Source organism: Salmo salar, chromosome 23, assembly GCF_965601325.2.
Source record: "Salmo salar chromosome 23, fSalSal1, whole genome shotgun sequence".
Lineage (NCBI taxonomy): Eukaryota > Metazoa > Chordata > Actinopteri > Salmoniformes > Salmonidae > Salmo > Salmo salar.
In genome coordinates, this window is record NC_138313.1 from 20,288,427 (window position 1) to 20,305,802 (window position 17,376).

At 41.0% G+C, this 17,376-nt stretch overlaps 1 protein-coding gene and 1 pseudogene across 1 annotated transcript in view; both read left to right on the forward strand.

Moving 5' to 3' along the window:
• Window positions 1–463: 463 nt before the first annotated feature.
• The window catches only part of LOC106584092 (regulator of G-protein signaling 8), a 33,263-nt gene continuing 16,350 nt past the window's right edge, over window positions 464–17,376 (forward strand). The window contains exon 1 of the mRNA XM_014168929.3: window positions 464–699. The gene's annotated coding sequence lies outside the window, so the exon portion shown is untranslated. The remainder of the gene's footprint in view (window positions 700–17,376) is intronic.
• Window positions 10,014–11,417, forward strand: LOC145863073 (general transcription factor II-I repeat domain-containing protein 2 pseudogene; annotated as a pseudogene).

Here is a 17,376-nt window from a genome sequence, read left to right on the forward strand (position 1 = left end):
ATTTTTTATAAAGATCCTGTTTAGAACTGTTTTTATATAGCCCCTGTCCAGAAAAGTATATTTATATTCAGCCACTGTATATTTATAGCCATACATCATCTAAACAACCACGCTGCTAGAGCTTGACTTGTCTTCAGAGAATTCCCTTACTGCAAAAACACATGCATTTCACTTGATCAGATATGAATTGTTCCAAAAACATGTTTTCACATGTTTTCATGTGGTCACGTGCTCTTATGTGAAGTTAATGTGACAACATGTAAATCAACATGTGATTACATGAAACTACACATATGAAAACGTGATTTCAAGTGAAGTGTTCCAAAAATCATTTTTCACGTGAATGTTCACGTGAAATCATGTGAAATCATGTGGATTTTCTGTAAGGGTTCTCTGTGCCTTTCCCTCCTTCTCTGTTTCTCCCTCTTCCTAACCCCCTCTCCCAGTTTCCGTTCCCCCCTACCATGTTTTCACACTGATGAGCATGCTGCCTGGCTCCTAGCCTCCTACTTACGGCAATTGTAACAGTAACATCAGATATAATCGCCACACAAGAGGAGTGCCATCACAGACAAACACACACACAGTCACGCACACACCAACGTGGATAAATAGCGGCTTGTTCATCTCAAACGTACGCTTGGGAGGAAAAGAGAGAAACTGTCCACCTGCGCTGATCAAATACACAACAGGGCTAAGGTAAAACATCATCCATATTCATCTTACTAGTAGATCGCTACATTACTTAAGTCCACTATGGATAAAGGATGGGAAGCAGACTGTCGTTATGTACATCTGCTGTCAATGTGTCTGATCACCAGAATAGAAAAGATGGAGACTGTTCGTTTACTGGACAGATGACTGTCATCATCTGGAAACACACTGTTAGATACATGAGAGGATAGTTTGTTTGCTACTCCAAATATAGTTTGGTTTTGGTTATTGATTATTTACAACAGCAGTGCATTGTTTACACATTTAGAAATTGTAGTATCTGTGCGTGTGTGCCAGTAAATGTCAGACAGTGGAGGAGCTACAGACAGAGGGGATTTGAAGCACCCACAAATCCCACCTACAGGTTTAACACCTCTCTCTTCTATCTCAATCATTATCTCACCTCTTTTTCATTTCTCACACAAGGGTAACCCAACAAATATTTATCATCCTTGTGTACAGAAATAATCAATATCGCTCTCTCCACTCCCTCGTCCCTTACATCTCAATACTCCTCCCACCCTCTTCAGCATATTTCACCCAAAAACCTGCCCCTAATCAAACAGAGATTCTGCCTGGCCACTCTCAACACAGAAACATTATATGAACATCTACATCCAAAAAGTGTGCGTTTGAAAGAGGAAACCTAAATCTAGATACAGCTACAGTATTTTTAAGCCAACTGACCCTACATAGGGTTAGTAACTGTGAAAGCTTTCAACAGAATGAGCTGTCAAGCTTATTCAGTCTGGATGGAGTGGTCTGCAAACCTAATCCCCCAAATACATTGATTACATAAAAACCTAAAGTCAGGATTAAGAGCATCATTACTGACTTAGCAGAAAATAACATTAAAAAAATAAAAAATAATTAAGGGCAATGTTCAAACGTGTAATCATCTACTTCATAATCATCAGCCCAGTGGTTACTATCCAACAAGCTCTCACAGTTTCACTGCATAATTAGACGTTGATCCACGTTCTCTAAATGTCAAATTTCGTAGTTGCTCCAAACGTAACATTTCTATGTGTTTTTGTTGCTCCTGTTGCTCTGTATCGTTCCATTTCACCAAACGTCAAATTTCAAAGTTAAGGGTTAGGTTTTGGCACTTATTCTGAAAGGTTAAGTTTTGGGATATGGTTCATCCTTAAGAGTCTATCGATGCACACGTGCATCAATCTAAGTAACACAATAAAAATCCTCAGCAAAATCTGTCAGTTTAAGATAGAGATATCTGCATGGGCTGCGTCTCAATCCACCTTATCCGCCCATTCGCCCTTCCGCATCTGCAGTCGAAGGTAGCGATGTTTGTCAGACCATGAGACATCCCGAAAATTGGTCTTCTCAATTAAAGGTCTGTAGCGTCCGAACGGTTTAGCATACAAACTATTATGATCTATAGAAAGGGGAGACTTGCACGAATGCGATAGTGGCACAAGACTCGTCTGAAGGTAACCCATACAAACGAATGGAAGTATGGAGGAAGTTTTGTTGTAAATATGTCACAAAAATTATTTCCTTCACTTTCTTACATCTCCTAGACACTTGAAAACCTTATTTCTTATGATTTATTTTTTGCCATTTAGAACTGTGTTATTCAATGCGTTTGTAGGGGCTATGGTAGTAAAGGCCAAATTCAATATTTTCTCAAATATTTTCTCAACATAATTTTATAACAAAAGGGGTCTTCGAATTCTTAATCAAATAGCTTAATGATCCATGATATGACCATCTTAAAACAATTCCATATGTTAGCTTAGTACCCCACCCCCCCAACGTCTTAGACTTTTAGAGGTTAAAACCAAAAATGAAAGAAATAAAATAAAAAAAACAGTGTCCGAGGCTGGGATCGAACAGACAACCTTCTGATCCAGAGTCCACCACCTCCATCCACAATGCTGTAGTACAACCCAAGCTTTGAAGCCATTTCCCATCATCTTTAGGACATGGATAGATGTTTAATTTCAACATCAATCTTGAACGACCTGGCTGTATTATCACCGTACGGAGCATGACTCCAGAGCAAATGAACAAATAAATGTAGTTTTGTTGTTCTAAGGTTGAATAACTAAGCACATGTCTGTGCTCGTTGTAAACCGCACAATGATTCTGAAACAGAGATGAAAACAAAAGCTTAAAATGTAATTATAAATTGCATGCTGTGATGCTCTGCACAATGTTATTTTTAGCCAATATTACATCCAAATGTCCCCATTAACATGACCACTCTGCATAAATTTAGTTTAAATAGAACTGTCCTCATCGCTCAGGGCTGGATGGGTATATGGCCTTGCTCAGCGTCCTTACTGCCCTTGTGTCATATGCCTCAGTCCCCAACTTCCACCTCCAGGGGGCAGTGAATGTGTGTGTGTGTGTGTGTGTGTGTGTTTGCGTGGGTGTGCGTGCGTGCGTGTGTGCATGCAAGTGTGTCTTAATTTCTTATTTGATATGGTAATGAGTGCATTAGATTCCATTGTAGCCTACTGGGCAGCAGCACACGTGAAAATCAACCTCTCTGGGGAACAAAAGTTACATTAATGTGATCGTACATCACTGTGCCTGAAGAGAGCTAGGGTAAAAATAGATAGACTGTTAGTTTGATGAACTGAGACTGGAGGCTTCTGTCCTGGCTTTACCCCATGCCTGTCGAGGTGCGCCATACATCAGGGCTGATGTGTTTATGAGGATCAGGTCTACTCTATGAGAGTGTATAGAGATAGCCTACACTCAGTGTCATATACTGCAAAGCTGGCATAACAAGGCAAGGACATCAGTGAGACAGCAAGCTGTACCCTGCAGAACAGACAACAGGGCTAATTTTAGAGTTAGATTACCTGAGAGGGTAAGGTCAATGCCTCTGTGGATAAAAGCATGATAGCTGGGGGTCCACATAACAATGTTCATGAAGGGTAACCGTTGGCAGTGGCTACACGTACACAAATAGGGATGTGAGAGATATAGAGAGAGTGATGAGGTAGGGATGGAAAGAAGGTACAGAGAAGGATGGAATCAGTTCAAACGGAGTCAAGTTTGCCCCAAACTGGACAAACTGGACATCAGGCAGATAGACGGATAGACAGAGCAGGGCAGGGACAGGCGGACAACCCCAGCCTTAAAAACAAAGCCAGCAGAGCAGCATAGGTCTGTAAGGCCAGAAATAGCCCAAAAACAGTCTGGGAAGGTCTCAGCAGGGGCACTCATCTTTCGGACAGGGACACAGACAGTATCCAAATGTGTGCATGCGCATACCCTTATGCAAAAGTAGGCACACACACAGATACACACAATAAATAAAAAGGACACAGAATTATTCAGTGTTCCCATGATGTTTAACTCACAGGGGAAATAAGTGATTGCAGCAACTGCTTCTCTCCATACCTAATGCAACATTTAGATAATACTGTACTTTAGCAACAGAGAGAAACTCTGCATGGTGGGAAACTGCTTGCACCAAGTCAACAGGGTGGTTATTCCAACCTGGTCTCAGAGCATTTTGTATTATTCTGTACATAAATCAGAGACACTTGATTTAGTATGATATGTGACTCGTTTCAGGAAACTAGGCGTATGTCGCGCGTCAATACTTCACAGGAAAGTTATTTGAACGTAAACGTTTTCATATGCGTTTTTCTTTGGCAGAAATGCCTTCGGGAACATGTGAACTTTCATGTGCCTTAATATCAAATTTGTATGCCATCTGTAAATACAAATGCAATTGTTAAATTACGAGGCTAGTTGGTTTAGCCACAGGAAAAGGCACCAACCTTCCTGCTAGCCATGATTAGCGGAGATAATGAGTGGGCTGGGCATGCCGAGAGATGAGTTTGGATTGGTCTGCCATGTAGCCACTTCTGTCTATAATATGAGCTGGTCAGTATGTGTAGGTAATCCTTTCTAACTCAGCTTTTTTGAAAGATATTACATAGTACAAGCGCATAAGTGTTGCTCTCCACTTTCTGGAGGACCGAGTTTTGAAATCAGTGGAATTAGAGTTTGATAGCTAAGGAACTGGAGAAAAGTCTGGCGTTTGATTGCAAATATGCAGACGGGGTTGAAAAGAGATCACACAGAAGGCTGTTGTGTAAAACACCTGTCTCCGGATTCAAACTAAAGGCAACCATGGCATCTGTGATAGAGACGGAGAAGTGTCCATCCATGTATATGGGTAAAAATAGTCTATCTACCGACATTTTCAGATATTACACATTTCTAATTTTGTCAGAAAGTAATTTTCATTTCAAGTGAAAGTGTACTGTTAGCTAGCTAGCTTAAGTTAGCTGGCTGGCTGGCTAGCTAACGTTACGTGTATGATCTGTGTAATTATATTATTTGTATCTCAGAGCCATTTGCAATGCTAGTTATAGCCTAATGTTAGCCAGCTAACATTGAACCTGGTTGGTAAACTACCTGCAGATTCATGCAGGGTAGTAACGTTATGAGTTGGGATTATGGTTAATTGTTTAGCTAGCTAGCTACATGTCTAAACAAAAGACTCCACTATGCAAGTAACAATTTCAATAGAATGCTCATGATATCACTGCAACAACTGTCGATAGACAGTGGCTATTTCAGAGCACTCTTGTCTGAGTGTTCCAGAGCGCAGATTAACTGACGAATTTATGAACGCTCAACACCCGTTGAATATGGTTGGTGTCAGTAAACGTCAGCAAACAAGTCTAATTCAATTGTTGCAAAGCACAGTTACAGTCACCAATGCTCTGAATAACATGAAAACAGCCTAACCAGCTCTGCCAGGGCGAGTAAAATGGTCAAAGTGAGGTGTTCTCTAATTTGTGTCTGGAAGTAGCTAGCAAGCTAGCCAACGTTAGCCAGTTAGCTTGGATGGTTGACTGCCGTTGTGAGGTCAGAACGCTTGGATCAACCCTACTCCTCAGCCAGAGCATCCAGTGTGCACTCTGAATGTTCCGAGAGTGAAACGCTCTGAATTTACGAACGACAATCTTGATAGCACTCTGAATTTACGAACGCCCAGAGCGCACTCCAGATTTAATTTACGAACACACCGTAGTTTAAACCAGACTTTAGGCTTAATCTTTGGTTGTTTAGTACATGGCCTCACATGTGAATCCTGAAAGAGATGGGTGGCGCTGAATGGGTGTAGACAAGAAAGAGCTCTCCAGTAGGTGTACCAAAACATTCAAGGGCCATTTTCTCAAAAGTGAGGTTACAGTTTGTCAACTTTCAAAGCAGAATTACTTTCCCATTGTTCCTCAACTGCATTGTATGATATACAATTTTCTAGCTCCGAGTCTACTTTTCACCAATTTCAAATTTTGCTACATAAGACCGAATCGAGCCGGTCGGTCACATACGTTACATTTGGTATGGTTACATAACACAGATGGTTGCTTAAAACTTCTTGAGGGCCGGGGGCAGTATTCGGAAATTCGGATGACTGACGTGCCCAAAGTAAACTGCCTGTTACTCAGGCCCATAAGCTAGGATATGCATATAATGGTAGAATTTGATAGAAAACTCTAAAGTTTCTAAAACTGTCAAATTAATGTCTGTGAGTATAACACAACTGATATGGCAGGCAAAAACCCGAGAAGAATCCATTCGTAAAAAAATATTTTTGGAGCTCACCACTCATTGAAATGGCTGTCTATGGGAAAATCAATGGAATACCCCCCAGGTTGCAGTTCCTAGGGCTTCCAGTAGATGTCAACAGTCTTTAGAAAGAGTTTCAGGTTTGTTTTTTGAAAAATGAGCTAGAATTTGTAGTTTTTCTAGGTGGCTCCCATTTTGGCTGTAGTATTGTGGCACACATGGATGAGGGCGCGCACTTCATTCTCTGGTAATGAACATACTATTCTCTGTCTTAAATTTCATAATTTATTTACATATTAGGGTGCCTGAGGATTGATTAGAAACGTTTGACTTGTTTGGACGAAGTTTATTGCTAACTTTTGGGATTCATTTGTATGCATTTTGAACGAGGGAAACCTGTGGATTACTGAATCAAGCGCGCCAACTAAACTGACTTTTTGGGGATATAAAGAAGGACTTTATCGTACAAAACGACCATTTGTTATGAAGCTGGGACCCTTGGGATTGCAAACAGAGGAAGATCTTTAAAGGTAAGTGATTTATTTTATCGCTATTTCTGACTTTCGTGATGCCTCTGCTTGTTTGGAAAATGTTTGTAATGCTTTTGTACGCGGGGCGCTGTCCTCAGATAATCACATGGTATGCTTTCGCCGTAAAGCCTTTTTGAAATCTGACATAGCGGCTGGATTAACAAGAAGTTAAGCTTTTAAACGATGTAAGACACTTGTATTTTCATGAATGTTTAATATTACGATTTTGTATTTTGAATTTGGCGCGCTCCGATTTCACCTGATGTTGTCGAATTTGATCCCGGTAACGGGATTTCCGCACTAAGATTATTAAGGAAAAAACTAAAGTTGGGTGCTTGGTAATGGTGGATGGTTCGGTGTAAAACGCAAATATCTAGAAACCCAAAGATTTCAAATCTCGAGTTCTCAAATCTCGAGTTCAAATCTCATCAACTGCTTGCTACTTTGAAACTACTCAGCATGTAAGCTAAACCTTCCCTTAACATTAACCCTTCCCTCACCCTGCAACCTAACTCTTAAACTTAACCCTAACCCCTAGCCTATTGTACTTTTTGGAAGTTCGTAACATATAACACGTTTAGCAAATTCTTAACCTCTATGGGCTAGGTGGGACGCAGGCGTCCCACCCGTGGTGCACTCCATCAACAGCAGGTGCATTTCAAGAGCGGCAAATTTGAATCCAAATAAATGTCAAAATTCAAATTTTTCAAACATACAACTATTTTACACCCTTTGAAAGATAAACATCTCCTTAATCTAACCACGTTTTACGATTTCAAAAAGGTTTTACGGCGAAAGCATAAATTTAGAGTATGTTAGGACAGTACATTTACAAGAGTTGTGTGTAATGTTTTGTCAGTTCAAAGACAGGGTCACCAAAACCATAAAACCAGCTAAAATGATGCACTAACCTTTTACAATCTCCATCAGATGACACTCCTAGGACATTATGTTAGACAATGCATGCATTTTTAGTTCTATCAAGTTCATATTTATATCCAAAAACAGCGTTTTACTATGGCATTGATGTTGAGGAAATCGTTTCCCTCCAATAACCGGCAGTCAAGTCAGCATCACAAATTAAATAATTAAAATTAGAAAACATTGGTAAAATATTATATTGTCATTTAAAGAATTATAGATTTACATCTCTTGAACGCAATCAACTTGCCAGATTTAAAAATAACCTTACTGGGAAATCACACTTTGCAATAATCTGAGCACTGCGCCCAGAAAAATACGCGGTGCGATACAGACTAGTCGTCATGTTGGGGAGATCTAAAATCGAAAATACTATGTAAATAATCCATTACCTTTGATTCTCTTCATCAGATGTCACTTCCAGGTATCACAGGTCCATAACGAATGTAGTTTTGTTCAAAAAAGCTCATCATTTATGTCCAAAAATCTCCGTCTTGTTAGCACATGATCTAAGCCCGCCGGACTTCACTTCATGAACGAGGGGGAAAAATATATTTACGTTCGTTCAAACATGTCAAACGTTGTATAGCATAAATCATTAGGGCCTTTTTTAACCAGAACATGAATAATATTCAAGGTGGACGAATGCATTCTCTTTTATAACGTATTGGAACGAGGGTACCCAACATGAACTCGCGCGCCAGGTGTCTAATGGGCCATCATCGTTCCATGGCTCTTGTTCGGTCAGATCTCCCTCCAGAAGACTCAAAACACTTTGTAAAGGCTGGGGACATCTAGTGGAAGCAATAGGAAGTGCCAAAATATTCCTCAGCCCCTGTGTTTTTCAATGGCATAGGTTTAAAGGTAATACAACACATCAGGTATCCACTTCCTGTCAGAAAATGTCTCAGGGTTTTGCCTGCCAAATGAGTTCTGTTATACTCACAGACACCATTCAAACAGTTTTAGAAACTTTAGAGTGTTTTCTATCCATATATAATAAGTATATGCATATTCTAGTTACTGGGTAGGATTAGTAACCAGATTAAATCGGGTACATTTTTTTTATCCAGCCGTGCAAATACTGCCCCCTAGCCCTAACAGGTTAACATGTATGTTTTGCAAATTCCTAACATATTGTAAGTTTTTCTAATTTGTAACCTACTGTAATTTTTTTTAAATTCGTAACATATACCACTTTTAGCAAATTTGTAACATATTGTACGTTTTGCATATTCATAACATATATTACAAATTAATTCGTAACATATCAAATGAAATTGGTGATGGACATTCACAAAGTAATACATACCATGCAAAACGTAACATATCATATAAATACAGAATAATATGAAATGCTCTGAGACCAGGTTGGTTATTCATGCAGTGTTTTATACCCTGCAGTGGTATTCCAACAAACAATACACTGATTTGAACCGATACATGTTCAAGGCCAAATGTCAAGGCCAGTGATGTTTCCTTGACAGATGGACATACCAGGATCTGCTCTCCAACTACATTCTCCACACTAAGAACAAGAAAAACATGGCACAGAATACCGTAAGGCACCAAAACAACATCAAAGCGAATTTTTAGACCCAGTACTTTCAGGATCCCTTTTCAGCAACCAGGCATCTTTTTAAGGAATTGCGAATGTTGTCATATAAAAAATTCATGAGGCAACTGACATGTTCAAATTTGGAATCCTTTTTATAGCAGCCCCTCCAGGAGTCCGTGCCTGCTGCATGGCTGAATAGAACATTAAGTGGCTTCCCCCTGACTACACAGATTTGTCACAGAACTTTATAAATAGCTCTGCAGGCAGGCAGACAGCCACGTGTTCCCACCCAATGTAGGTGAAGAGATTCAGCTCGCTGCAGAGCAGAGAAAACGTGAAAACACAGCTCTGCTCTCCACTGCAGAGATTGATTGATTGAATACTTTATTGTCCCTCTAGGGCATGGGTGTCAAACTCTGGCCCGCGGGCCAAATTTGGCCTGCGGGGTAATTATATTTGGCCCGCGAGACAATACCAAATTACTACTAGAGCTGGCCCGCCGGTATTATACAGCGCATTCACCGCTAATACTACGAATCCCATAATGCTCTGCTGTTGTTTTCGCGCGCCAATCAGGACAGGACCCAGAAACGCCCTCTCCTCTGTGACAGTAGTCATAGCAACATAGACGCTACAACGGTCAGCGCGCTATCCCTTCCCAAAAATGGCAAAAAGAAAGGCAGAAAACAGGAGCTTTCTGGACAAGTGGGAGGCAGAATATCTGTTTACATATGTAAAAGACAAACCTGTTTTGAGAACTGTGCAGGTGAGCTAACTGTTTACCACTGCATCATACATCAGGAATCACTGTGTGCCAAAGCCCTAAAGATGGAACATGTTATGACCACAGTAACACAGGTAGTTAACTTTATAAGAGCCAAAGGTCTGAATCACTGCCAGTTTAAAATGTTTCTAGAGGAGTGTGGTTCGGAATACGCAGACATGCCATATCACACAGAGGTGAGATGGCTAAGCAGAGGAAAAGTACTGAACAGATGTTTCGAGCTGCGTGAGGAAATATGTCAATTCCTGGAAACCAAAGGGAAGGATACAGCAGAGCTCCAGGAGCAAAAGTTTCTGTGTGAGCTGGCCTTTCTCTGTGACATCTCGAGCCATCTCGATGCGCTGAACCTGCAGCTTCAGGGGCGGGGGCGCATCATCACAGACATGTACGCTGCAGTGAGGACCTTTAAAACTAAACTGTGCCTGTGGGAGAATCAGATGCTGCAAGGAAACCCTTGCCATTTTCCCTGCTGCCAAACCATAAAAGCGCAGATCTCTACCGTCATGTTCGCATGCGCACAGTTTGCTGAAAAACTCAGTGTTCTCGCCGCTGAGTTTAGCCGGCAATTTGCCGACTTCGATGTCCAGAAATGTAGGTTTGAACTGCTTAGTAATCCCTTCGCAGTTGATGTGGAAAATGCACCAACCAACATCCAAATGGAGCTGATTGAACTCCAGTGCAACGACACGCTGAAGTCAAAGTATGATGCTGTGGGCGCCGCACAGTTTCCACGGTTCATCCCTGACACAATGCCTCAGCTCCGCACCCAAGCTGCTCAGATGCTCTCCATGTTCGGCAGCACTTATCTATGCGAGCAACTTTTCTCCTCGATGAAGATGACCAAAACAACTCACAGGAGACGTCTGACTGATGAACACCTTCGCTCGATACTGAGGATTTCTTCAGCTCAGAGCCTGAGCCCAGACATTGATGAACTAGCATCCAAGAAGAGATGCCAGGTATCTGGTTTGGGCACATCAGATTAGATCAGTGTGCAATAATTAACGTTTTCTTTGTGCACTTTTTCTTGCTACAAGGCATGGGCTTGAATGGTTGATTGATTTATTATCATTTTATTTGTAAAATTATTAGCCAGTGGAAAAAGTTTATTTTGGTATTTAAATCAGAAGGCTGCAAATAGAAAAGAGGCATACGATTTTTATCTAAATTTTATTTATTTAATAAATGAATGCCATTGATGTGTTTTTTCATTTGAAATTCGATTTTGCATGTCTCCACTATTAAATTATATATTGTATGGTAATAAGCGATGCTTGTTCCATATTCAATGTTAAAGCAAAACTTGTTTGGGTCCATATTAAAAGGTTCATTTGTTCAATGTTGGCCCGTGACTTTGTTCAGGTTTTACATTTTGGCCCACTGGGTATTTGAGTTTGACACCCCTGCTCTAGGGGAAGTCGTCTGGCAACATACAGCAGTTCCTGGCAAACATACACAAAATCAAAGCACAGGACATACAACACTCCATTTACAGACAACACATATCACAAGACATACTTCAAACAAGACAACTTCCCCTTTAGAATACTGTAAGTTTGGAGTTATGGCAGTGCATAGGTGCCGTCTTACGGGCTCCTGACCAATTCTGCTATTTTTTGTGCTTTTTTTCGCTGATTGTAACTATTTTTTACATAATATTTATGCTACCCTATGACCGAAAACAGCTTCTGGACATCAGAACAGCGATCACTAACTTCAATTTGGATGAAGATTTCTGAAATGTCTGCGCAGGTACAAAAATATTGAGATTTATAAACTTGGCGCACCCTATACAGTACATAAGCATATTTCCCATTATAAATCAGATCTGTTGTAAAACTGTGCAGTCGTAAATGAGCATAAAAATTCCACCTGGAAAACGCCTCCATTCACCTTTTATGGTGACGATAGCACTGTATTTGCTGTATACTTTGGAGCTATTTGTATTAGGCCACGGCATGCAAAATACTTATTGTTGTTCAGTATTTTGTTTTTCAACAACTGGGTTTATATGTTCTGCTTTTGTATAAACTCTGAGATGAAATAGGCATTTATGTCGTGCTCCTATCGCACAGCAATACTGTATCATTCCCATACTCCTCTGTAGGGAATGAAAAGCGTTGAGCTAGACACAGACAGCTCATTTGGGGGCTCATATGAACCACAGAGACTGAGTGCGGGATAATAGCGTGGTCGTGTTGAACCTTGCTTGTTCCCTCGACGCCGCTACCAACAACTAATTGCATATAGAGCTCATAACCTGTATAACTAGACACCTCATAGGGACTAGTGAGCTACTAGCAGGAATCAGTAATACTGACACACATTATTTACCAAGAGAGTTTTCATCTATACTTTCAGTCTGATGTTTTCATCTATATTTTTCGTAGCTGTCTATTTACCACCGCATTCGGAAAGTATTCATACCCCTTGACCTTTTCCACATTTTGCCTTATTCTGAAATTCATCAATTTACACACAACACCCCATAATGACTAAGCAAACACAGGTTTTTAGAGTCTTCTTGGGTATGACGCTACAAGCTTGGCACACCTACAATTGGGGAGTTCCTCCCATTCTTCTCTGCTGATCCTCTCAAGCTCTGTCAGGTTGCTGCACAGCTATTTTCAGGTCTCTCCAGAGATGTTCGATCGGGTTCAAGGACATTCAGAGACTTGTCCTGAAAGCCACTCCTGCATTGTCATGGCTGTGTGCTTAGGGTCGTTGTCCTGTTGGAAGGGGAACCTTCGCCCCAGTCTGAGGTCCTGAGCGCTCTGGAGCAGGTTTTCATCAAGGATCTCTCTGTACTTTGCTCCATTCATCTTTGCCTCGATTCTGACTAGTCTCCCAGTCCCTGCCTCTGAAAAACATCTCCACAGCATGATGCTGCCAGCACCGTGCTTCACCATATGCATGGTGCCAGGTTTCCTCCAGACGTGACGCTTGGAATTCAGGCCAAAGGGTTCAATCTTTGGTTTCATCAGACCAAAGATTGTTTCTCATGGTCTGAGTCTTTAAGTGCCTTTTGGCAAACTCCAAGCAGGCTGTCATGTGCCTTTTACTGAGGAGTGGGTTCCATGTGGCCATTCTGCCATAAAGGCCTGATTGGAGTGCTGCTGGATGTCCTTCAGGAAGGTTCTCCCATCTCCACAGAGGAACTTTAGAGCTCTGTCAGAGTGACCATTGGGTGGGTTCTTGTTCACCTCCATGACCAAAGCACTTCTCCCCTGATTTGTTCTGACATGCACTGTCAACTGTGGGACCGTATATAGAAAGGTGTGTGCCTTTCCAAATCATGTCCAATCAATTGAATTTACTACAGGTGGACTCTAATCAAGTTGTACAAACATCTCAAGGATGATCAATGGAAACAGGATGCACCTGAGCTCAATTTCGAGTGGATGGATTATTTTGAACCAAACCAACATTTGTTATTGAAGTAGAAGTCCCGGGAGTGCATTCTGACGAAGAACAGCAAAGGTAATCCAATTTTTCTTATAGTAAATCTGAGTTTGGTGAGGGTCAAACTTGGTGGGTGTCAAAATAGCTAGCCTGTGATGGCGAGCTATCTACTCAGAATATTGCAAAATGTGCTTTCACCGAAAAGCTATTTTAAAATTGGACACCTCGATTGCATAAAGGAGTTCTGTATCTATAATTTTTAAAATAACTGTTATGTTTTTTGTGAACGTTTATCGTGAGAAATTTAGTAAATTCACCGGAAGTTTTCGGTGGGAGTGCTAGTTCTGAACGTCACATGCTAATGTAAAAAGCTGGTTTTTGATATAAATAGGAACTTGATTGAACAAAACATGCATGTATTGTATAACATAATGTCCTAGGCGTGTCATCTGATGAAGATCATCAAAGGTTAGCCTCTTAGGGCTAGGGGGCAGTATTTACACCGCCGGATAAAAAAGTACCCGATTTAATCTGGTTACTACTCCTACCCAGTAACTAGAATATGCATACACTTATTAGATATGGATAGAAAACACCCTAAAGTTTCTAAAACTGTTTGAATGGTGTCTGTGAGTATAACAGAACTCATATGGCAGGCAAAAACCTGAGAGATTCCTTTACAGGAAGTGGCCTGTCTGACCATTTATTGGCTTTCTTTGACATCTCTTTCCAAAACAAAGGATCTCTGCGGTAACGTGACACTTCCCACGGCTCCAATAGGCTCTCAGAGCCCGGGAAAAAGCTGAATGTCGTCATTCCAGCCCCAGGCTGAAACACATTATCGCCTTTCTCAAGTGGCCGATCAGGGGACAGTGGGCTTAGGCGCGTGCACTGGCCGCCCCCGTCTTTCTGTTTTTTCCTCTGTTTACCGAAACGCAGATTCCCGGTCGGAATATTAACGCTTTTTTACGAGATAAATTCCATAAAAATTTATTTTAAACAGCGGTTGACATGCTTCGAAGTACGGTAATGGAATATTTAGAATTTTTTTGTCACGAATTGCGCCATGCTCGTAACCCTGATTTACCATTTCGGATAGTGTCTAGAACGCACGAACAAAACGCCGCTATTTGGATATAACGATGGATTATTTTGGACCAAACCAACATTTGTTATTGAAGTAGAAGTCCTGGGAGTGCATTCTGATGAAGAACACCAAAGGTAATAACATTTTTGTTATAGTAAATCTGATTTTGGTGAAGGCTAAACTTGCCGGGTGTCTAAATAGCTAGCCCGTGATGGCTGGGCTATGTACTTAGAATATTGCAAAATGTGCTTTCACCAAAAAGCTATTTTAAAATCGGTCATATCGAGTGTATAGAGGAGTTCTGTATCTATAATTCTTATAATAATTGTTATGCTTTTTGTGAATGTTTATCGTGAGTAATTTAGTAAATTGTTAGTAAATTCCCCGGAAGTTTGCGGGGGGTATGCTAGTTCTGAACGTCACATGCTGATGTAAAAAGCTGTTTTTTGATATAAATATGAACTTGATTGAACAAAACATGCATGTATTGTATAACATAATGTCCTAGGGTTGTCATCTGATGAAGATCATCAAAGGTTAGTGCTGCATTTAGCTGTGGTTTGGGTTTATGTGACATTATATGCTAGCTTGAAAAATGGGTGTCTGATTATTTCTGGCTGGGTACTCTGCTGACATAATCTAATGTTTTGCTTTCGTTGTAAAGCCTTTTTGAAATTGGACAGTGTGGTTAGATTAACGAGAGTCTTGTCTTTAAATAGCTGTAAAATAGTCATATGTTTGAGAAATTGAAGTAATAGCATTTCTAAGGTATTTGAAAATCGCGCCACAGGATTCAACTGGCTGTTACGTAGGTGGGACGATTTGGTGCCACCTAGCCCAGAGAGGTTAGTGCTGCATTTAGCTGTGGTTTTGTTTTTTGTGACATTATATGCTAGCTTGAAAAATGGGTGTCTGATTATTTCTGGCTGGGTACTCTGCTGACATAATCTAATGTTTTGCTTTCGCTGTAAAGCCTTTTTGAAATCGGACAGTGTGGTTAGATAAAGGAGAGTCTTGTCTTTAAAATGCTGTGAAATAGTCATATGTTTGAAAAATGGACGTTTTGGGATTTTTGAGGAATTTGTAATTCGCGCCACGCCTATCATTGGATATTGGAGCAGGTGTTCCGCTAGCGGAACGTCTAGATGTAAGATTAAGTAGGGGTTTTTCTCTTCCTGTTTTGTGGGTTATTATCCTTTGAGTAGTGTTTGTTTCTCTCTGTGTCACGGTTTGTTGTTTTGCTAGTTCAAGTATTTAGTGTATTGCCAGGTTTCACTATAAATAAAGATGTGGAACTGCAACCATGCTGTACCTTGGTCCACTCCTTCGAACAGCCGTGACAACGTGAGGGCAACAGGTCTATAATCATTGAGGACTTTCAGTTTAGGGATCTTAGGGAATTATCACAGATGATTTCCATATTGATCTGGTGATAGTCAAGGGACATTTCGAGAGCTTGGGACTATAAGGTTATATCTGCAATTGTGTCCAAATTCAGTTATTTACAGTCTTGTTCTGTTCAGTGTTCCCTACCTACAGTGCCTTCAGAAAGTATTCACACCCCTTGACTTTTTCCACATTTTGTTGTGTTACTGCCTGAATTACACACACACACACACACACACACACACACACACACACAAAAGCATTCTAATAAACCCGCTCTGCCTAGATGGAATCTATGAGTGGAATCTTAAGAGTGCATGATGAGAAAGCCTATTAAAGTGATTTTTGCATGCAATTTTGCCAATTACAGCAGATGCCAAAACAATCCTCCATGACACCTCCAACACCCACCAATGTTTCTCTGTAGAGGAAGTGTTAGTTTAGATAGATGCTGAAATACAATAATAATATAATACATTTTAGCAGACAATTTTATCCAAAGTGACCTAGAATTAACTCATATTCAGTATGTATGGTAACGCATTCCTGAATCAAACCAAACCTCAATGTTCATAGCAGCACCATGTTCCATCCAACTAAACCATCTTAACCAACAATATACACTGCTCAAAAAAATAAAGGGAACACTAAAATAACACATCTTAGATCTGAATGAATGAAATAATATTTTTAAATACTTGTTTCTTTACATAGTTGAATGTGCTGAAAACATAATCACACAAAAAGAATCAATGGAAATCCAATTTATCAACCCATGGAGGTCTGGATTTGGAGTCACACTCAAAATTAAAGTGGAAAACCACACTACAGGCTGATCCAACTTTGATGTAATGTCAAAATGAGGCTCAGTAGTGTGTGTGGCCTCCACGTGCCTGTATGACCTCCCTACAACGCCTGGGCATGCTCCTGATGAGGTGGCAGATGGTCTCCTGGGGGATCTCCTCCCAGACCTGGACTAAAGCATCCGCCAACTCCTGGACAGTCTGTGGTGCAATGTGGCGTTGGTGGATGGAGCGAGACATGATGTCCCAGATGTGCTCAATTGGATTCAGGTCTGGGGAACGGGCGGGCCAGTCCATAGCATCAATGCCTTCCTCTTGCAGGAACTGCTGACACACTCCAGCCATATGAGGTCTAGCATTGTCTTGCATTAGGAGGAACCCAGGGCCAACCGCACCAGCATATGGTCTCACAAGGGGTCTGAGGATCTCATCTCGGTACCTAATGGCAGTCAGGCTACCTCTGGCGAGCACATGGAGGGCTGTGCGGCCCCCCAAAGAAATGCCACTCCACACCATGACTGACCCACCGCCAAACCGGTCATGCTGGAGGATGTTGCCGGCAACAGAACGTTCTCCACGGCGTCTCCAGACTCTGTCACGTCTGTCACATGTGCTCAGTG